The sequence below is a fragment of the Oryzias melastigma genome, linkage group LG1 (genome assembly GCF_002922805.2).
Source record: "Oryzias melastigma strain HK-1 linkage group LG1, ASM292280v2, whole genome shotgun sequence".
NCBI classification, from domain to species: Eukaryota; Metazoa; Chordata; class Actinopteri; order Beloniformes; family Adrianichthyidae; genus Oryzias; species Oryzias melastigma.
In genome coordinates this window covers 6,463,129-6,463,469 of record NC_050512.1, presented here as the reverse complement: position 1 = coordinate 6,463,469, position 341 = coordinate 6,463,129, and positions in this window count along the sequence as shown.

The window sequence follows — 341 nt, the reverse complement described above, 5'->3', positions numbered from 1 at the left end:
ATGAACCAAAGATATAGACAGTGGACGCAAAAACATATTTTTGGCACAAATGGAACCCCATACGGGCCAGACTCTGCCTTCAGTGGCCCCAAGGTACATTGAGTTTGAGACCCCTGGTGTAAACAGATAAGATGATGGAATGGGGGCTGCCATACTGTCCCAAACAGTCCCAAACTTTTGAGGTGAATTTCTTATAAACTACTGGCGCTCTGCTTAAACCATAATTAGAAAAGCAGATATGTTTTTTTTTCTTTGGCTAAAAATTGTGTAATCATAATTTAAAACCCACTGGGAAGGCTTTTACAATAGATGTCAAGATGATCAGAGTGGAACTTTAAATC